The 23217-nt window shown below is 44.5% G+C and overlaps 1 protein-coding gene across 2 annotated transcripts in view; it reads right to left on the bottom strand.

Annotated features, from left to right (window-relative positions):
• Positions 1–23217, bottom strand: part of ESRRG (estrogen related receptor gamma) — a 705684-nt gene that overhangs the window by 286967 nt on the left and 395500 nt on the right. For both annotated transcript variants that reach the window (XM_083175157.1, XM_083175155.1), the window contains exon 4: positions 23093–23169. The gene's annotated coding sequence lies outside the window, so the exon portion shown is untranslated. The remainder of the gene's footprint in view (positions 1–23092; positions 23170–23217) is intronic.

Here is a 23217-nt window from a genome sequence, read left to right as displayed (position 1 = left end):
TCGGTGGGCGAACTGCAGGGGGTCGAGATGGCTGTTGGTCACTTCCCTCAGATGGTTCAGTACCAGTCTTTCGAATGCCTTCATGACCACTGATGTTAGTGCGACTGGCCTGTAGTCATTTAGATCCTTCACAGCCAACTTCTTGGGAACTGGAATAATAATTGAGCGTTTGAAGCAGGCGGGGACTCTACTCGTTTCCAGTGAGGTGTTAAAGATGACAGTGAAAATGGGTTCCAGCTGCATTGCACAGGTCTTAAGGGTAGATGGCGATACTCCATAAGGACCCACAGCCTTCCTAAGTCTGACCCTTTTGAACAAAGCTTCTACCTCCCCTGGTCCACCTCGGAGTGTCGGTCAGGGTGGTGTGGTGGAGCCACCTTACTATGGGTGACAGGAGGGGGGTTATGAGGCACTGGGCTCCTTTTCGAATCTGTTGTAAAACTTGTTCAGCTCCTCAACCAGTTCCTGGAGCATTGGAGTTGGGCTTGGGGCTTTCTTGTAGATGGTAATAGCTTGCATACTTTTCCAGACTGCTGCAGGGTCATTGGCTGAGAGGTTGTTTGTCAGCTTGCTGGCGTAGCGCTTTTTTGACAGCCTGATTTAATGTGTCAGGGTGCTCCTGGCCTCCTTGTACTGTGCCCTATCCCCACCACTGTAGGCCTCCTCCTTGGCCCGGCGGAGCTTCCTTAGCTGTCGAACCACGGCTTATTGTTATTAAAGGATCAAACTGTTTTGGATGGTACACACAGATCCTCGCAGAAACTGACGTAGGATGTCACAACGTCTGCTAGTTCATTCAGGTCAGTCACAGAGGCTTCAAAAAACCTCCAGTCCGTGCAATTGAAACCAGCCTGAAGCTTAAGTTTTGTCTCACTTGACCAGTTTTTAACTGACCTGGCCTTTGCTGACTTTAGCTTCTGAGTATATGTTGGGAGGAGGTGGACCAAGCAGTGGTCAGAAAGTCCCAGGGCTGCTCATGGGATGGATTGGTAGGTAGACTTTATAGCAGTGTAGCAGTGGTCCAGTGTCCGCCCCTCCCTGGTGTGACATTTGACCTGCTGCTTGTACTTTGGTAACTCCTGGGACAGGTTGGCCCTGTTAAAGTCACCCAATATTATGAACAGTGAGTCCGGGTGCTTGAGTTCGGTGTCTGTTATCAGGAAAGCTACAGATGGGGCTGGCTTCATCTTTGCAGGGCTGGTGTTTCTAACGCCAGCCCCGCCAAGGGGCGCACAAGACGCTTGCGCGCCCCCTGAGCAACAGAGCCTGCCTCCAGTCCCTGCCGCCTCCCCCGCTGTCATCACCCCGAGTGCCCCCGTAACCCTGCCCGTCTCCCTGAAATGGGGGGACGGGCAGGGACATGCAGCATCCCCACCGAGAGACTGGGATGCGCGTGCGTATGAGATGCACGCACGTCCCAGTCTCTGTTGCCGGCGCTCGCCAGTGCAAGGGGTCTGTTGTTGGGCTACTTTTGTGCTCGATTATGGGGTGATGTACACTCCTACCAGGATAATTGGGTTGCATTTGATGGTGATATGCGCAGTTCCGTGGTCACATGTGATGATGCTAAGTTTGTTGCGCTGCACATCACACCTAGCGAAATCTCAGGCGACACAGGGCATGCTGATGAAGGACAGAACAGTGATCATCCACTCCATTACTAACATCGATGCAGTGTGTACACCGATGTTGGAACAAATCCCCATCACTCTAGTATGTGGAAGTAAGGAAACCTGCCAAGACCAAAAAAATGGTATAACCATAAGAATTCGGAATAATTTATAGTCTTAGGTTTGTACCTATAATGAGAGCTCACTCTCCAGACCACCTGGCTTGTGATCTCCTCATGTCAGAGTCCTATCTACGTATTACAATTACTTCAAGCCTGTACAGCAGACCCTGGCCTTGCTGTTCCATTCCTTATATATTTAGTCCAGGTATATACTATGAATGTTAATGTCTACAACCACTCAGCTACTATGTCTACCACTCAGCTACTAGGGTCTACTACCACTCAGCTACTAGTGTCTACTACAACTCAGCTACTAGTGTCTACTACCACTCAGCTACTATGTCTACCACTCAGCTACTAGGGTCTACTACCACTCAGCTACTAGTGTCTACTACCACTCAGCTACTAGTGTCTACTACCACTCAGCTACTAGGGTCCACCAGTCAGCTATTAGTGTCTACTACCACTCAGCTACTAGGGTCTACTACCACTCAGCTTTTAGTGTCTACTACCAGTCAGCTATTAGTGTCTACTACCACTCAGCTACTAGGGTCTACCATTCAGCTTTTAGTGTCTACTACCAGTCAGCTATTAGTGTCTACTACCACTCAGCTACTAGGGTCTACTACCACTCAGCTACATATGTCTACTACCACTCAGCTACTAATGTCTAATACCACTCAGCTATTGGTGTCTACTACCACTCAGCTACTAGGGTCTACCATTCAGCTTTTAGTGTCTACTACCAGTCAGCTATTAGTGTCTACTACCACTCAGCTACTAGGGTCTACTACCACTCAGCTACATATGTCTACTACCAGTCAGCTACTAATGTCTACTACCACTCAGCTACTAATGTCTACTACCACTCAGCTACTAGGGTCTACTACCACTCAGCTACTAATGTCTACTACCACTCAGCTACACAGGTCTACTACCACTCAGCTACTAGGGTCTACTACCACTCAGCTACTAGTGTCTACTATCACTCAGCTACTAGTGTCTACTACCACTCAGCTACACAGGTCTACTACCACTCAGCTACTAGGGTCTACTACCACTCAGCTACTAATGTCTACTACCACTCAGCTACTAATGTTTACTACCACTCAGCTACTAATGTCTACTACCACGCAGCTACTAGTGTCTACTACCACTCAGCTACTAGGGTCTACTACCACTCAGCTACTAGTGTCTACTACCACTCAGCTACTAGTGTCTACTACCACTCAGCTACTAGTGTCTACTACCACTCAGCTACTAGGGTCTACTACCACTCAGCTACTAGGGTCTACTACAACTTAGCTACTAGCGTATACTACCAGTCAGCTACATATGTCTACTACCACTCAGCTACTATGGTCTACTACCACTCAGCTACTAGGGTCTACTAACACACAGCTACTAGTGTCTACTACCACTCAGCTACTAGTGTCTACTACCACTCAGCTACTAGTGTCTACTACCACTCAGCTACTAGTGTCTACCACCACTCAGCTACTAGTGTCTACTACCACTCAGCTACTAGTGTCTACTACCACTCAGCTACTAGGGTCTACTACCACTCAGCTACTAGGGTCTACTACCACTCAGCTACTAGGGTCTATATGGGCCCATGCAGATGTCAGATGAGGTCTATATGGGCCCGTGCTGGTGTCAGATGAGGTCTATATGGGCCTGCACTGGTGTCAGGTGAGGTCTATATGGGACCGCACTGGTGTCAGATGAGGTCTATATGGGCCCGCGCTGGTGTCAGATGAGGTATATATGGGCCCGCGCTGGTGTCAGATGAGGTCTATATGGGCCCGCACTGGTGTCAGATGAGGTATATATGGGCCCGTGCTGGTGTCAGATGAGGTCTATATGGGCCTGCGCTGGTGTCAGATGAGGTATATATGGGCACGTGCTGGTGTCAGATGAGGTCTATATGGGCCCGTGCTGGTGTCAGATAAGGTCTATATGGGCCCATGCTGGTGTCAGATGAGGTCTATATGGGCCCCGTGCTGGTGTCAGATAAGGTCTACATGGGACCAGCACTGGTGTCAGATGAGGTCTATATGGGCTCCGTGCTGGTGTCAGATGAGGTCTATATGGGCCCCGTGCTGGTGACAGATGAGGTCTATATGGACCCCGCGCTGGTGTCAGATGAGGTCTATATGGGCCCCATGCTGGTGACAGATGAGGTCTATATGGGCCCATGCTAGTGTCAGATGAGGTCTATATGGACCCCATGCTGGTGTCAGATGAGGTCTATATGGGCCCCATGCTGGTGTCAGATGAGGTCTATATGGGCCTGTGCTGGTGTCAGATGAGGTCTATATGGGCCTGTGCTGGTGTCAGATGAGGTCTATATGGACCCCGTGCTGGTATCAGATGAGTTCTATATGGGCCCCATGCTGGTGTCAGATGAGGTCTATATGGGACCTGCGCGGGTGTCAGATGAGGTCTATATGGGCCCGTGCTGGTGTCAGATGAGGTCTATATGGACCCCGTGCTGGTGTCAGATGAGGTCTATATGGGCCAGTGCTAGTGTCAGATGAGGTCTATATGGACCCCGTGCTGGTGTCAGATGAGGTCTATATGGGCCCGCGCTGGTGTCAGATGAGGTCTATATGGGCCTGCGCTGGTGTCAGATGAGGTCTACATGGGCCTGCGCTGGTGTCAGATGAGGTCTATATGGGCCCGTGCTGGTGTCAGATGAGGTCTACATGGGACCAGCGCTGGTGTCAGATGAGGTCTATATGGGCTCCGTGCTGGTGTCAGATGAGGTCTATATGGGCCCCGTGCTGGTGACAGATGAGGTCTATATGGACCCCGCGCTGGTGTCAGATGAGGTCTATATGGGCCCCATGCTGGTGACAGATGAGGTCTATATGGGCCCATGCTAGTGTCAGATGAGGTCTATATGGACCCCATGCTGGTGTCAGATGAGGTCTATATGGGCCCCATGCTGGTGTCAGATGAGGACTATATGGGCCTGTGCTGGTGTCAGATGAGGTCTATATGGGCCTGTGCTGGTGTCAGATGAGGTCTATATGGGCCCCATGCTGGTGTCAGATGAGGTCTATATGGGACCTGCGCGGGTGTCAGATGAGGTCTATATGGGCCCGTGCTGGTGTCAGATGAGGTCTATATGGACCCCGTGCTGGTGTCAGATGAGGTCTATATGGGCCAGTGCTAGTGTCAGATGAGGTCTATATGGCCCCCGTGCTGGTGAAAGATGAGGTCTATATGGGCCCCATGCTGGTGTCAGATGAGGTCTATATGGGCCCATGCTAGTGTCAGATGAGGTCTATATGGACCCCGTGCTGGTGAAAGATGAGGTCTATATGGGCCCACTGTGCTGGTGACAGATGAGGTCTATGTACTAACTATTGAGCAAGCATTTATGACATTCTCTGGGCATGCTAATAGCAGTGAGGAGCAGCAGATGGGGAATGCTACAGTAAAGGGACATGTTCTATTTAAAACCTGTTTGTCAGCTGCATGGGCCCATGCTGATGTCAGATGAGGTCTATATGGGCCCGTGCTGGTGTCAGATGAGGTCTATATGGGCCTGCACTGGTGTCATATGAGGTCTATATAGGTCCCCTGCTGGTGTCAGATGAGGTCTATATGGGCCCGCGCTAGTGTCAGATGAGGTATATATGGGCCCGCGCTAGTGTTAGGTGAGGTCTATATGGGACCTGCACTCATGTCAGATGAGGTCTATATGGGCCCGCGCTGGTGTCAGATGAGGTATATATGGGCCCGTGCTGGTGTCAGATGAGGTCTATATGGGCCTGCGCTGGTGTCAGATGAGGTATATATGGGACCAGCGCTGGTGTCAGATGAGGTCTATATGGGCATGCGCTGGTGTCAGATGAGGTCTATATGGGCCCGTGCTGGTGTCAGATGAGGTCTATATGGGCCCATGCTGGTGTCCGATGAGGTCTATATGGGCCCGTGCTGGTGTCAGATGAGGTCTGTATGGGCCAGTGCTGGTGTCAGATGAGGTCTATATGGACCCCGTGCTGGTATCAGATGAGGTCTATATGGGCCCCATGCTGGTGTCAGATGAGGTCTATATGGGACCTGCGCGGGTGTCAGATGAGGTCTATATGGGCCCGTGCTGGTGTCAGATGAGGTCTATATGGACCCCGTGCTGGTGTCAGATGAGGTCTATATGGGCCAGTGCTAGTGTCAGATGAGGTCTATATGGACCCCGTGCTGGTGAAAGATGAGGTCTATATGGGCCCCATGCTGGTGTCAGATGAGGTCTATATGGGCCAATGCTAGTGTCAGATGAGGTCTATATGGACCCCGTGCTGGTGAAAGATGAGGTCTATATGGGCCCACTGTGCTGGTGACAGATGAGGTCTATGTACTAACTATTGAGCAAGCATTTATGACATTATCTGGGCATGCTAATAACAGTGAGGAGCAGCAGATGGGGAATGCTACAGTAAAGGGACATGTTCTATTTAAAACCTGTTTGTCAGCTGCAGTTAGGATGAGGCTGTCAGCATGGTAACAAATCACAACACTTTGTGTGTCATACCACATGATTAACACTATGACAATACATACAACCAATGACCCCCGTAGCATAATGGTACAGACAACAATAAAGGTGTGTACACACGGGCAAAAAAATCGCTGGCAATATGGTCGCTGAGCGACCATTTTGCCAGTGATTGGAGTGTGCACCGGTGATAAATCTCTGGGTGCGCGCTCCCATTTTCAGCCCCCTAATGGTCGCTGGTCAGAGGCGCATTCTCCTCCAAGCAGCGACTTCCCCTGCCTTTTTTCCCGGCAGTGTCATTTTCATCATCGACCATCTATAGTCGCAGATGAAAACGGGACACTGAGCAATATATTGACAGCGATCATATTGCTCCATGTGTACACAGCTTTAGTTTGAGACTGGCTGAGGACGTGGCACACATGTGTCACCCTAATGGTAGACATCTTATATATCCACGGCACATGGTACACACAGTATATATCCACGGCACATGGTACACACAGTACTAGGGCTACGGGGCGTTCATACAGGTTTATGTGTCCTCATTACATTTATGTGTCCTACTAGAGTAGGTATAATGTGTATAATACTGTGTGCTATAGAATAGGTATAATGTGTATACGTGTATAATACTGTGTGCTATAGAGTAGGTATAATGTGTATACGTGTATTATACTATGTGCTATAGAGTAGGTATAATGTGTATAATACTGTGTGCTATAGAGTAGGTATAATGTGTATATGTGTATTATACTGTGTGCTATAGAGTAGGTATAATGTGTATTATACTGTGTGCTATATAGTAGGTATAACGTGTATTATACTGTGTGCTATAGAGTAGGTATAATGTGTATAATACTGTGTGCTATAGAATAGGTATAATGTGTATTATACTGTGTGCTATAGAGTAGGTATAATGTGTATAATACTGTGTGCTATAGAATAGGTATAATGTGTATTATACTGTGTGCTATAGAGTAGGTATAACGTGTATTATACTGTGTGCTATAGAGTAGGTATAATGTGTATTATACTGTGTGCTATAGATTAGGTATAATGTGTATATGTGTATTATACTGTGTGCTATAGAATAGGTATAATGTGTATAATACTGTGTGCTATAGATTAGGTATAATGTGTATTATACTGTGTGCTATAGAGTAGGTATAACGGGTATTATACTGTGTGCTATAGAGTAGGTATAATGTGTATTATACTGTGTGCTATAGATTAGGTATAATGTGTATATGTGTATTATACTGTGTGCTATAGAGTAGGTATAATGTGTATATGTGTATTATACTGTGTTCTATAGAGTAGGTATAATGTGTATATGTGTATTATACTGTGTGCTATAGAGTAGGTATAACATGTATATGTGTACTAGGTGATTCATCGCGCCCTACGGGCGCTCTTCACACCGTCGTAAGGGGCTGCGCCCCCTTAATTTGTGAACATTTGTATATGAAAAAGATGGTTAGAATTGTATGAAAGATGGCCTGTATTGCAACTTGAGTTATAGGTGAAATGTGTTAAATAGAGAGCATATGATGTGGAAGGGGCTGTGTATTGTTTTGTTTAATTAAAAAGCGGTTACAGAGTAAGATGTACATTGATAGTGTGGATGGTACAGTGACAATTGTGGGTGTGGGGGGGGGGGCTGTGTGTGCGTGTTGTTTAGGTGTGTGTGTGCAATAGTATAGTAGGGTGTTTCTGAGTCAGCGGCTCCCCACTGGCGGAGGTCACGACACAGGAAAACAGGAGGCTGGGTAGTGATAGGGGTGTGTGGGCATAAGGGGGACTAAAGAGGAGGGTGGTAGATACTGTGCAGCTTCTGCCAGTGGGTGAGGGTCCAGCGTGGCAGTACAGGATGGTGGCCCTTAGTCAAGTGTCTCCTCCTACTGGGTGGGAGTTCGGGTGCATGAGAGCAGGAGGCTGGGCTATGAGGCATGATAGGGGCATGTGGGCAAAACAGCGTCAGCGACTCCCCAGTGGTGGAAGTTACGGTTCGGGAGCAGGAAGCTGGGTAGTGATAGGGGTGTGTGAGTATACGGGGGACTAAAGAGGGGCTTAGGGGTGCTGCCGTGGGTGGATGCCGTGAATTGCGGGAGGGGTCGCGTGGGGGGGGGGGGGTGTGGGTACCGCGAATTGTGGGAGGGGCACGGGGGGTTGCAGTGAATCGCGGGAGGGTGGGTCGTGGGGGGTTGCCGCAATGACAGGAGGGGGGGGGTCAGGGGTGGGGAATCGCGGTGGGGGGCACCGTGAACAGCGGGAGGGGGGGCCCGGGGGGTTGGCGCGAATCGTGGGAGGGGGGGTCGCGGGGTGCCGCAATCGCAGAGGGGGGGTGTGTCACGGGGTGGGGCCGCGAATCGCGGGAGTCACCGGGGGTGCCGCGAATTGCGGGGGGTGTGCTGCAAATCGCGGGAGGGGGGTCGCGGGGGGTGCCGCGAATCGCCACAAGAAAAAATCAACACAGAAAGTTCAACACATGTAAATGTTGACATAAGTGTGGCACTTCATCGGTGTCCATGTCAACACATGAGAAGGAATATGAAAACATTAAAAAAAAGAAAAATAAATCTTCAAAAACTCATGGCAACCTTTTTCATTGTCGACCATAGCCGTGCCAGTGTTCTGCATGTGCCATTTAATCCTGGGGTTGCCGTGAATCACGCACGGGGGTGGGGGGGAGGGAGGAGGTGAGGGGTGTCCGCAAATCACGGGAGGAGGTGTCGTGGGTGGATGCCGTGAATTGCGGGAGGGGGGGGTCGCGGGGGGGGGGGGGGGGGTGTGTGGGTGCCGCGAATTGTGGGAGGAGGGGGTGCGGGGGGTTGCAGTGAATCGTGGGAGGGTGGGGGGCGGGGGGTTGCCGCAATGACAGGAGGGGGGGTCAGGGGTGGGGAATCGCGGTAGGGGGGGTCGTGGGGGGCACCATGAACCGCGGGAGGGGGGGCCCGGGGGGTTGGCGCGAATCGTGGGAGGGGGGGTCGTGGGGTGCCGCGAATCGCAGGAGGGGGGGTGTCACGGGGTGGGGCCGCGAATCGCGGGAGTCACCGGGGGTGCCGCGAATTGCCATAAGAAAAAATCAACACAGAAAGGTCAACACATGTAAATGTTGACATAAGTGTGGCACCATGTCGACACATGAGAATGAATATGAAAACATTGAAAAAGTGAAAAATAAATCTTGTCAACCTTTTTCATTGTCGACCATAGCCATGTCAGTGTTTTGCATGTGCCATTTAATCGTGGGGATGCTGTGAATGGGGGGGGGGGGGAGGGAGGAGGGGAGAGAGGGAGGGAGGTGCATACCTCCAAACATGACCCTCTCCAGGAGGGACACATTGCTCTGTTTCAGGACATTCTTCTTAATTTATGGATTACCATCACCTGTGCTTAAACACCTTTCTTATCAATTACCCTGTTTAAAACAGGTGATGACAATCATAAATTAAGATGGAAGTCCACAACCCAGCGTTACAGCTCCAGACACACTTTGAGTGACAGATGTAGCCAAATATATAAGAGATTATACTGTGTGCTATAGAGTAGGTATAATGTGTATATGTGTATTATACTGTGTGCTATAGAGTAGGTATAATGTGTATAATACTGTGTGCTTTAGAGTAGGTATAACGTGTATATTACTGTGTGCTATAGAGTAGGTATAATGTGTATACGTGTATTATACTGTGTGCTATAGAGTAGGTATAATGTGTATATGTGTATTATACTGTGTTCTATAGAGTAGGTATAATCTGTATATGTGTATTATACTGTGTGCTATAGAGTAGGTATAACATGTGTATGTGTATTATACTGTGTGCTATAAAGTAGGTATAACATGTATATTACTGTGTGCTATAGAGTAGGTATAATGTGTATACGTGTATTATACTGTGTGCTATAGAGTAGGTATAATGTGTATAATACTGTGTGCTATAGAGTAGGTAAAATGTGTATAATACTGTGTGCTATAGAGTAGGTATAATGTGTATATGTGTATTATACTATGTGCTATAGAGTAGGTATAATGTGTATATGTGTATTATACTGTGTTCTATAGAGTAGGTATAATGTGTATATGTGTATTATACTGTGTGCTATAGAGTAGGTACAACATGTATATGTGTATTATACTGTGTGCTATAGAGTAGGTATAATGTGTATATGTGTATTATACTGTGTGCTATAGAATAGGTATAATGTGTATAATACTGTGTGCTATAGATTAGGTATAATGTGTATTATACTGTGTGCTATAGAGTAGGTATAACAGGTATTATACTGTGTGCTATAGAGTAGGTATAATGTGTATTATACTGTGTGCTATAGATTAGGTATAATGTGTATATGTGTATTATACTGTGTGCTATAGAGTAGGTATAATGTGTATATGTGTATTATACTGTGTTCTATAGAGTAGGTATAATGTGTATATGTGTATTATACTGTGTGCTATAGAGTAGGTATAACATGTATATGTGTATTATACTGTGTGCTATAGAGTAGGTATAATGTGTATATGTGTATTATACTGTGTGCAATAGAGTAGGTATAATGTGTATAATACTGTGTGCTATAGAGTAGGTATAACGTATATTACTGTGTGCAATAGAGTAGGTAAAATGTGTATAATACTGTGTGCTATAGAGTAGGTATAATGTGTATATGTGTATTATACTATGTGCTATAGAGTAGGTATAATGTGTATATGTGTATTATACTGTGTTCTATAGAGTAGGTATAATGTGTATACGTGTATTATACTGTGTGCTATAGAGTAGGTATAATGTGTATATGTGTATTATACTGTGTTCTATAGAGTAGGTATAATCTGTATATGTGTATTATACTGTGTGCTATAGAGTAGGTATAACATGTGTATGTGTATTATACTGTGTGCTATAAAGTAGGTATAACATGTATATTACTGTGTGCTATAGAGTAGGTATAATGTGTATACATGTATTATACTGTGTGCTATAGAGTAGGTATAATGTGTATATGTGTATTATACTGTGTGCTATAGATTAGGTATAATGTGTATAATACTGTGTGCTATAGAGTAGGTAAAATGTGTATAATACTGTGTGCTATAGAGTAGGTATAATGTGTATATGTGTATTATACTATGTGCTATAGAGTAGGTATAATGTGTATATGTGTATTATACTGTGTGCTATAGAGTAGGTACAGAATAATGTGTATAATACTGTGTGCTATAGAGTAGGTATAATGTGTATTATACTATGTGCAATAGAGTAGGTATAACGTGTATATACGTGTATTATACCGTGTGCTATAGAGTAGGTATAACGTGTATATGTGTATTATACTGTGTGCTATAGAGTAGGTATAACATGTATATGTGTATTATACTGTGTGCTATAGAGTAGGTATAACGTGTATTATACTGTGTGCTATAGAGTAGGTATAATGTGTATTATACTGTGTGCTATAGAGTAGGTATTACGTGTATTATACTGTGTGCTATAGAGTAGGTATAACGTGTATATACGTGTATTATACTGTGTGCTATAGAGTAGGTATAACGTGTATATACGTGTATTATACTGTGTGCTATAGAGTAGGTATAACGTGTATACGTGTATTATACTGTGTGCTATAGAGTAGGTATAACGTGTATTATACTGTGTGCTATAGATTAGGTATAATGCGTATTATACTATGTGCTATAGATTAGGTATAATGTGTATTATACTATGTGCTATAGAGTAGGTATAATGTGTATTATCCTGTGTACTATAGATTAGGTATAATGTGTATTATACTGTGTACTATAGATTAGGTATAACGTGTATTATACTGTGTGCTATAGAGTAGGTATAATGTGTATTATACTGTGTGCTATAGAGTAGGTATAATGTGTATCATACTATGTGCTATATATTAGGTATAATGTGTATTATACTGTGTGCTATAGATTAGGTATAATGTGTATCATACTGTGTGCTATAGATTAGGTATAATGTGTATTATACTGTGTGCTATAGAGTAGGTATAATGTGTATTATACTGTGTGCTATAGAGTAGGTATAATGTGTATTATACTGTGTGCTATAGATTAGGTATAATGTGTATTATCCTGTGTGCTATAGATTAGGTATAATGTGTATTATACTGTGTGCTATAGATTAGGTATAATGTGTATTATACTGTGTGCTATAGATTAGGTATAATGTGTATTATACTGTGTGCTACAGATTAGGTATAATGTGTATTATACTATGTGCTACAGAGTAGGTATAATGTGTATTATCCTGTGTACTATAGATTAGGTATAACGTGTATTATACTGTGTGCTATAGAGTAGGTATAATGTGTATTATCCTGTGTGCTATAGATTAGGTATAATGTGTATTATACTGTGTGCTATAGATTAGGTATAATGTGTATTATACTGTGTGCTATAGATTAGGTATAATGTGTATTATACTATGTGCTACAGAGTAGGTATAATGTGTATTATACTATGTGCTATAGATTAGGTACAATGTGTATTATCCTGTGTGCTATAGATTAGGTACAATGTGTATTATACTATATGCTATAGATTAGGTACAATGTGTATTATCCTGTGTGCTATAGATTAGGTATAATGTGTATTATCCTGTGTGCTATAGATTAGGTATAATGTGCATTATACTGTGTGCTATAGAATAGGTATAATGTGTATTATACTGTGTGCTATAGATTAGGTATAATGTGTATTATACTATATGCTATAGATTAGGTATAATGTGTAATATCCTGTGTGCTATAGATTAGGTATAATGTGTATTATACTGTGTGCTATAGATTAGGTATAATGTGTATTATACTATGTGCTATAGATTAGGTATAATGTGTATTATACTGTGTGCTATAGATTAGGTATAATGTGTATTATACTGTGTGCTATAGATTAGGTATAATGTGTATTATACTATGTGCTATAGATTAGGTATAATGTGTATTATCCTGTGTACTATAGCTTAGGTATAATGGGCCTTATTCTGGTTGGTGCGGCCGGGCCGTACGCGTACGTTCCGGGGTTTTTCATGATCTGCGCATGCGTACATTCACTAATGCGCAGGCGCGAACACTCCACAACGCTTACGGACGGGTCTCTACGTGCGAAAAAACCTGTACGCGAGTGTACGGGCATTGGGGGCGGCATAGGGGCGTGTGGAGGGGAGCGGCCGAAATAATGAGGGAAAATGGGCGTAAATATGGGCGTACACGGGGGTGTGCACCAAAAATGAGCGGTGCTACTACCGCACGATCGCCTAAAGCACCGTTCATTTCGGACACAAAACAGGCGGCCGCCAACCGCCAGCTCAGACCACCCCTACAGATACCGCATGCCTGCGTGCGCCTGGGTTTGCTAATTTGATTACTATTCAAACACATACACCTGAATGTAATAACCAATGCAGCAGTCTATTAAGTCCAAACCATGATTTTACTACCTGCAAGCCACACACAGCACTCAAACACATTGGAAGCTTATCTTTCTATACTTCTCTACATTTAAAGGTTTGTTTAATTTAAGGTAAGAATCTTTTTAAGACCTGCATATATATGCTAAGGTAGGTATTTGTTAAACAGTTAGACACATTCACTACGTGCTTTCATAGACTTTACACAGTAGCACACTCAAACTACACAAGTCGACATGTGTCAACGTGTTCACTCTAATACAAACATAGGTTTTGTATTTATGATACAATAACATAAACCACATCTAACACCTACAAAGGATGTTTCAGCAATGTTTTAAGCCCATGCCCACTATTTTGCACATTAATTAATTCAATCACCTAATTAATTTTCATAATTATAGTTGAAAGGCAAGATTTGCAGGTCCATATATGTGAAGGGTATGCCAGCGTACACGGCATATACTATGTGCTATAGATTAGGTATAATGTGTATTATACTGTGTGCTATAGATTAGGTATAATGTGTATTATCCTGTGTGCTATAGATTAGGTATAATGTGTATTATACTATGTGCTATAGATTAGGTATAATGTGTATTATACTGTGTGCTATAGATTAGGTATAATGTGTATTATCCTGTGTGCTATAGAGTAGGTATAATGTGTATTATACTATGTGCTATAGATTAGGTATAATGTGTATTATACCGCTCATAGTGACAGGACCAGGCTAATTTCTAGAAATAATTAATATCAGCAGTGAGTGAGTTGTGTTTCTGCAGACAGACAATTAGCATGTTGATAGTATTATTGCTGATCTCTGGAGCCATCATGCATGATTGGCTAAATCTCTCATTTCATATCTAGTCCCGGCCTGTCCCCCAGCCACATAATGCTATTACATGCGCTGGGATGTTAGAGAATGACGATGGTAATGTCACCAGACACGTAGTTTCAGTAAATGCTGATTACACACCTGTACCTCTCCTTCCAATTACTACCACGTTCCTGCTGCACAGACCAAACCCGCCTGGTAAGGAATGAATCATCTGCAATTTATCTGCCCGCACAAGTTCTCTCCGACCAAATTCTTAAATTTACCAAGACGTGAGTTTGACCAAAATCATGTTTTCCGATGGTGAACGCAAACAAGTTTCTCATTCAAGTTTTGGTACAAATGTGTGAGCCCAAACACGCAAGAAACATTCGTTTGTAAAACTCAGACGGGTTTTGTTAGGAAATGTGCGAGTTGGAAGAATAGGGAAACCTCACATAGGAGTGCAAACTCACCCAAACTGCTTCCTAAGTAACCCCTATGGCTATATACTGACCGAAAGCTTTGGGTGCACCTGAATGTACAGCACTGTACCAAGATGCATGTACAGTAATCCACAGGCTCTCAAACTCGGTCCTCAGGACCCCACACAGTGCATGTTTTGCAGGTCTCACAGAATCGCGAGTGAGTAATTAGCTCCACCTGTGGATCTTTTATAATGTGCCAATGAGTAATGAATGCACTTGTGCACCTGCTGGGTGACCTGGAAACCGCGAACTGTGTGGGGTCCTGAGTACCGAGTTTGAGAACTCCTGCTAAGTAATCTATCCTGCACTTAAAGTCACACTGATGCTGCGCTCCAGAGGTAACAACCTAGTACTTGTACAATGCAATGTTACTGCCATGAGCTAGTGCATATAATGCAGAACTCTGTAGACTATTGTTCTTCTACAGTCTCACAAAACAGTGTTAAATATTGTGCAAAGTGTTTACTAACAGAACCATGAACACCAGAATGGGTATGTGCACAGATTTGCTGTAAATTAGGTGAAATGATGCATCAAATGCTCGTTACAGAATTGCAAAGGCTCATTATAAGATGTGGCTTAGCAATGTGTGTTCTATTCCGCAAGCAACCCCTAAAATCTAGGAACAACATCAGCTTGTGCTTTCAGGCTAATTGCAGGAATTGCGCGCTGCGTGCTGGGGAGAGGCCGGTCATTCTGTCCCCGCACAGGTTAAGCTTCCCATGGATTATCAGGGGTGGAAAGATGACTACCTCGAAAGGGTTTTGGAAGAATAATTTCCTGCACCTTGCTAAGTAGAAGATAAGGGGACTGTCAGGGCAGAGGAGATTCTGACGGTAAGATAGCGTATTGGGGCTGCACTGGGGATTGCAACATACAAATGTGCAAATTAGATCATGAAAGCACTGTAGAAATATCCTTTGTAAAACTTGAATAAAATGTTCAGGCCTCGGGGGTGCATTTTGGAAGGATCTCATTTAGCAAAATCAGTGCAGAAAAATAAAGAACAGAGCAGCACGGAAATATGGATTTTATTCCCAGAACAGTTCCTATGAAAACACTGCAGAATTTATATTCAGAATCATTAGTTTAGAATTAATAAGCACAATGTAGAAAATATAAGCAACTTCCCCTAAATGTGACTCCTGCTGTATTCCCAATCTCTGTGTATTCGTCACGTCAATTCTTACAGGGGTTAGAACAGCTGAACTGGTTACTAAGGGCCCCTGGAGTTCTGGATCAGACGCAGCTGAGATGTGTGGTTCTGATGCCTGTCATACAGTATATATAAATATATATTAATTAAGGATATTGGTAAACCCTGAACTCTAAAGGCTTCGTGCTGTCTACCTGCCCCTTTTCCTGATGTTTATCTGCCCCTTCTATTATGCATGAGCCAGTCCCTATTTCCTGCTGCCTACCTACCCCTCCTAATACCATGACACGGTACCTGACACCCAGCCTCTCTGTACTAATATAATCACAGCCCTGTACAATTCCATCAGTCCACTCCTGCTGCTGTGACAGGGGCATAATGGGGCACTCATACACACTGGGGCAGATATCCAAGGATGGTGTACGGCTTTAGTCTATCTCTAATACAACCCACACTACCACCAATTCCCATTTCCAGCCCTTAAGAGAAGTTCCACAGATGCCACTTGCATTAAGTACAAGTATGTCTTCCTCATTCCTTAATTTTGTGATAGGCAGACTCTGTGAAACCCCTGCGGCATAATGGTAGAGACATCACTGCAGATACCCCCGATGTGATGAAGAAGGGGGTTGGGATGGGACCAGGAAACAGGGTGTTGGGCCAGGTTTTCATGCTGCGGCTCCAGGATAGCCAGCACACCTAACACAGCGGCACTGCTTGCACACCCCATGTTACGTCCCTGACTGTGATCTGTCTGATGATCTGATTGGCTACAGGTTGTTCTAGACCCACGCACTAAAATATTGGGGTCAACCAAAGATGATCACTGATGACCAGGTCACATGATATGCTAACCAAGCATGCAAACGGCTGCTGGACTCCATATACTGGCGTGGTTACTGGTCACCTGGCAACACACACGCTATTAACTAAGCCGGAAATGTGCATGGTGCGCTGCTGGACCAAGTGGCACTGGGGCGCTGGGTCACGTGATGTGCCGGGTCACGTGGCATCGGGGCGCCTGGTCAAGGGCTGATCCAGCCGAGCACACAATTGGCTGCTGGATTCCTTAGGTGGCCAAAGACACTAGTTCCCTGCCAATATGTACAATATATAAAAAAATCCAGAAAAACAGTCAGGTGCATAAATATTGGGACATCGATTCCCATATTTTGGGCTCTATACACCGCCACAATGGATTTGAAATGAACCAAACAAGATGTGCTGTAACTACATCCAAATCAGGTGAACGGTGCAGGAATTACAACGGTTTCTGTATGTGCCTGCTAAACTAAACAATCCTAAATCAAACTTTCACTTTTTAATATTTTGTTGCAAATCTTTTAAATATGAGAATTGTGTCGATGTCCCAATATTTGTGGACCTGACTGTATGTGGCTTACTGTCAGACAATGTGACACTGGGTCACGTGACATATCAGCACAGCATATGATTGGCTACTGGCCTACCAGGTTGGGTCTACAGATGGCGCCGGGCTTGTCTTTGCTGGGGATGGCGGAGGACTCGCCACCCGCCATCCCCCGCCCCTCGCCATCTGTATGTCGGAAGGGGACGCGCGTGCACGAGGTGCACGCGCGTCCCGTTCCGACGGTGCTTTTGCCCGGGTCCCCGCCGGCTTCCCCGGGTCCCCGCCGGTCCACACCGCCCCCCCGCAGCCCCCCGCAGCCCTCCGCAGCCCTGCCCGTCTCCCTGAAGCTGGAGACGGGCAGGACTGCACCCGCCGCGCCGCCTCGCCGCCCGGCTATTGAGACGCTCGTGCGTGGGAGACGCACGAGCGTCTCATTCAGCCAGAGCGCCAGATTGCTGGCGGATCGCCAGGGACACGGTCCTGGCGCTCCGCCAGCAATAATAAGGCCAGCTCCATCTGTACTTGTGATTGGCTATTAATGGGGACAGGTCACTGTTGCCAGGAAACAGGGCTGTATAAATGCACTGAGTGGCTTAAGCAATGAACACAATCTATTGAGCCCACCTTTATTTGATTAATTATGACTTCATCGTAACAGCTTTCGCCTGTATATAGTTTTAGGACTTTCACTATATAATAGTGTCACTCAGCTGCTAAATGATGCATGTATAATTCTATATTTGTTTATATGATCTGCGTGATCGCACACACCGGGTGCTAATCGGCAGTTATACTGAATATGTGGTATTTAAGTCCCAACAGGACAGCTCAGCAATACCTCTGCAGTTAAGCAGTGAAACGCGTCAGGCTGTGACCCTTGTGTACCCACCCGTACTGCATCGTGCCATCACTGTGCCATTCATGATTACATTGGAACAAGACCAGCCCTGTATCCAGCCGACGTGAGAGCCCGAAAACCTCCCCCCAGGACTCTTCATTCCCCATACAATTCACCTGGCCAGCATCCTTCTCTATGGACATCTTCTTGGTGATTGGGGTATTCCACCTCCCTGCAGCCAAAAGGTTATGAGGCACCTGGACATTCAATAAATATTACTATTACCATCAAATGACACTGGATTGGGCATAATAGGAACGTACTCCTCTGAACTTATTCTTCAGCACATAAATGTGGACCCTATGGGTGAATATAATACATTGTTGGGTGAATATAATACATTATTGGGTGAATATAATACATTATTGGGTGAATATAATACATTATTACGCAAATATATGTTAGATTTCAATTGACTAGTCCTCAATTTGGTCTGGTACCTTAACCTGCTAAGACGTATTCCTGAGGTGTATATCCGATTTCCCTCAAAATTTGGTGATTTTTACCCATACCTTTTTTAAGGACTTCTATGGAAATTGATGCAGGCTTGCATCCCTTTACCAGGATCTACAAAGGATCCATTTTATGAGGCATTTATCTTCATCTATATTTGTATTCTTTATGCATTTGGAATATTACCCCTGAAGAAGTCGTTTTACAACGAAACGCGTTGGGTCCATTTCCTTGCATATATAGAACCGAATTTATTGAATACTTACAGATGAAAATGCATTTTTACATTGTATTTTATGAAATATTGTAATAAACTGTTGACCAGTGATATGAAAAATTGTAAATTCGGTTCCTGACATTGGATATTGGTGGTGGAAGTCATTCTAGGGGCGCACTTTGTTTTCTGCTATCCAGTCCTCAATATATGTTCACATTTATTGTATTATTCATTTAATGTGATATTATAATAATACCGGTGTTTCGTGCTGTTACCTACTACTTTTTCCCAAGTTACATCCCTGGCTGTGATCAGTCTGATGGTCTGATTGGCTACAGGATGTTCTAGACCCATGAACTAAATAATCCCTGATAACCTGGCGTGGGATTTGGTCCTGATCAAACACCTATCATTAAGGGGCTTTCAAATTTGTCATATTTCACTGTCATGTCAATGAGATAGTCACCTACTTCTCAAAAGTATCTTTTTGCTGCTGTGACATGTGTCATGTGACCCTAATCCTGATTTAGCCAGAAAGCCCCAATATTAGGGCTGCATTCTAACATCTTGTTTGTGCCACATGGGAAATAATGGCGCTATCGCCTTTTTACAACAATTACTGGTGTGTGTGGGAATAGGGGATGTTAGGATAATAGGGTCTAGGGCAGGGGTGGCCAGACTTTTGCTACCTGGGATCTACACTTTGTACACTTACTTACCGCTGATCTACTGGCATTTCCCATGTGCAAAAAATCTCCCATTTCCAGTGCAATATGCCCCGTTAGAACACATGGTGTGAGACAAAATTAACACCAGGACACAGGGTATGAGCCAAAATACAAATGAAGACACAGGTTTTGAACCAAAATTCACATTTTGCCACACGGTATAAGCCAAAATTCACATTTTGTCACATGGTATAAGCCAAAATTCACATTAGGACACAGGTTTTGAGCCAAAATTCACATTTAGACACAGGTTCTAAGCCAAAATTCACTTTAGGACACACAGTATGTGACGTCACCTGTGCACCCACCGCGATGCATCCCTGGGACCGCTGCAGCCGCAGAAAGTAAATAACGTCTAAAGTTACAGTACATAAACTTCAGAAGTTGGCCGATATTTACCAGCGAGAGCTCTGTTCCCATGTTAGCTGGTATGGACAACCTAGGGTTATTTATCAACAATATCGAGTGACCAACCTGAAAACGTCACCAGATGAGCTGTCATTATCAGCTTCAAAGAGATGTGTCATTCGTGGGGTGAATTCTTCTTCATTATCTCTTCAAATTTAGTCCATAAAAGGAGAACCTAATTATTCCAACATACATCGAAAGATGATAAGAAGCATCTAATGTATCAATTCACTACTGAGAAACATTTTACCGTAAGTGTTCACAGATTTCTGAAATGAATTGCTTTGCATATTGTAGACTGTATAGAAGGTTATTTATTAACAATCTCATGTACATAACTTCCACCCATCACAGGTTTGGCAGAGCTGCCTTTATTTCAGGAAGCTACTATATTGACCTCGCTGATGGGGTATATCCGGTTACTGCGGGTCTGCATGGTTCTGCGTACACCTGCCAAGATGCGGACATGTGCCCATGCCCGTATTCCGATAATTACCACTCACAGGTGCAAATATACATTATAACCATACCGATCAATCACCAATGAGCATCTACGAGTGTAAGGCAGAGAACAAAAGCAAATATCTAATTGGTTACGTTATACTCATGAATGCATTAGAGACGGTACAATGGTAATATCTGCCACCAGCATAGTAGCCAGTATTGTGATGGTCAGTCCTCGTTAGTATAGTGGTAAGTATCCCCCCCTCCAGCGTCCCAAACTTCTGCCATTATAGACGTTACATACACAAGTCATTTCCAGCTGAGACAAAGACATGGCAGTGCTGAATGCGCCACATCAGGAGAAACGCACACAGTGACCATGACACAACAATTACACCAACACAGTGACCATGACACAACAATTACAGCAACACAACATGTAACAGGGGATCCAGTCTAGTCCCACAGTCAATGGGTGAACACTGAAAGGTTGACACACACTAGGTTGACAAAAGGTCGACATGGGATTTTTACATTATTTTTATTTATTATTTATTTGGCCATTTTCATAATTTACCATCCATATGGAATTTGACGGGGAATGGTGATGTGCAGCACGGACAGCGGGAGGTCACCTAATTGGGGGCAGCATTGACATAAACAATGTGAAAAACTCATGTTGACCTTTCAATGTCGACTTTTTATCAATGTCAACATTATGCATGTCGATCTTCTGTCAAGGTAATAACTGTCAACCTAGACATTGGGCCTAATTCAGACCTGATCACTGCTGTGCGAATCCACACACTGGATGATTATCAATAGACTATGCAAGCGCCTGGGCCGCGATGTGCGTGCATGATGCCGTCCAGCGATGAAGTCCCGCTACTGTTAGTGATCGATAACCGTTCGCAAGATGATTGACAGGAAGCCGCCGATTAATGGGAGTGCCCTACAAAGTGCCGGGAGTGTCTGGGGAAACGTAGGTGTGGCTGAGTGTTATAGGGGAGGGCGTGTGACCAGCTCTAGGCTGGATATACCGTTATTCCGCGCAGCCGCTGAGTAAGTCCAGGGCTACGCACACTGGGAAATCATCCGATGGTGAGTTGCCTGCCAATGGATTTGGAAATATTTTCACACCTGTAAATAGATTTGCAAGCCTCCCACATCTACTTGCAAGGCGGGACGGCATCACATAATCACTGGCCGCTGTAAATTAGCAGCTGGTCTGAATCCAGCCCCTTGTCTGTGAGCCATACCCACATAACAGCAGTAATTGGCTTCATACCATCATTGGGGGGGCTGCCTGCCCATATTATAACTCTACGGCACATAATAGGGTCAAGTATCACATGTCTATAGTTAGTTATACCCCGTTCTCACTGCAGCCAAATTCCGGGTCTAGCATGTAGACCCGGGAATTTTCCTTTTAACACAGGATTTTTGGCAGTGTGAACGGGTTGCATATCCGGATTTCATACACGGGTAAAACCCTTCTTTTTATCCGTGTCGGATATGCAGACACGGGTTGACCCGTTCACACTGCCGAAAAACACGTGTTTAAAGGCAAATTCCCGGGTAGAACTTCTTCACCCGGGAATTTGCCTTGCAGTGAGAACGGGGGTCCAGCGCATCAGTACCCGGCATTTTAATGCCGGGTAAAAGCCGTGTCTTTCTCACTCGCAGTGAGAACACGGCATAATATTGGATTCATTTAAAAAATATATCATCTCTAAACTTGAAGAAAACTCAATTATTGCTACATTATATATAGATGTAGGGGATGGGGGGGGGGGGAGTCAGGAAGACACAATGGGGCAGATGTATTAAGCCTGGAGAAGAGATAAACTGGAGATAAAGTGGAGATAACTTGGAAGAGATAACGCACCAGCCAATCAACTGTGTTTGAAATATGACAGTTGGGATCTGATTGGCTGGTGCGATATCTCCTTCCACTTTATCTCCAGTTTATCTCTTCACCAGGCTTAATACATCTGCCCCAATGTATCAGACATTGAGGTAACACTGAATGTTTGTGACAATCGGCCACAGTGCTGGAACCCAAGAAGCTACAATAAGACCCCACAATAAGGTAACTATGACAACAGCATGGGCGGGTTCCTGGAGAGTCCTGTGCATTAAAGGGTCAATCATTTAAAGGAAAATCTCAGCGATTCCCACAAGCTGCAGGCTATGGGAGTATTCAATCCCCCGCCGCTATTTCTGACAGGGGAATTAGGGCTTGGTGCCTATTCAATGCTGTCTTGACCGACAGCGAACAGTTATTCCACATAATAACTAATATGTGCTAAATACAGTAATAGGTGAATACAGTACTTGATTTTAAAACATGATCCACCCAAATGTAATAAATGTGTTTTAGTCTACAGGCTTGCAATCTGTACATACAATCCAGCGGCAAGGTCCTACCTTTCTTGGGCACAGTGCACTTTCTAAATTTCAATTTCAATGGTCATATCCTTATGGCAGGTCCAAAAAATGGGAATCTGAAAAAAAAGTGACATCATTCATTTTTGAATCCATATTTACAAGTT

This window comes from Crinia signifera, chromosome 3 (assembly GCF_055691185.1).
Source record: "Crinia signifera chromosome 3, ASM5569118v1, whole genome shotgun sequence".
NCBI classification, from domain to species: Eukaryota; Metazoa; Chordata; class Amphibia; order Anura; family Myobatrachidae; genus Crinia; species Crinia signifera.
The sequence above is the reverse complement of the archived record's forward strand: the minus strand, read 5'-3'. Positions and strand labels throughout refer to the sequence as shown.